Source organism: Glycine max, chromosome 11 (assembly GCF_000004515.6).
Source record: "Glycine max cultivar Williams 82 chromosome 11, Glycine_max_v4.0, whole genome shotgun sequence".
Taxonomy (NCBI): Eukaryota; Viridiplantae; Streptophyta; class Magnoliopsida; order Fabales; family Fabaceae; genus Glycine; species Glycine max.
In genome coordinates, this window is record NC_038247.2 from 32,386,929 (window position 1) to 32,387,269 (window position 341).

The window sequence follows — 341 nt, forward strand, 5'->3', positions numbered from 1 at the left end:
CTTTTGCTTTGGATGGAAAACCAGCAAAAACAAGCAATATCAGTGGTACTAGTACTAAAAAGTGCCTCATTTTGTACGTTGGAATGTGTATGTGCGGATGTGCCTTCTGTTTTGGTACTCAGAAAAGTATTGGAAAATTGAAAGCAATGAGACTATATGGGTTGGACTTTGGCTATATCTGAATTGTTTTTCTTGAAGCTGATTGAATATATAAGTTACAAGGTTATTGTATATATAAGGGAAGATAATGTGGTTCTTGAAAATTCGATGCCACATGCACTCTATATGGCAAAATAAAAGCGTTATAATCAATAGTGAAGTGTACGTACGTGTGTAGATAC

At 34.9% G+C, this 341-nt stretch overlaps 1 pseudogene; it reads right to left on the bottom strand.

Annotated features, from left to right (window-relative positions):
• LOC100816741 (22.7 kDa class IV heat shock protein-like) overlaps window positions 1-70 on the bottom strand; it is a 937-nt pseudogene extending 867 nt beyond the window's left edge.
• Between the last annotated feature and the right edge of the window lie 271 nt (window positions 71-341).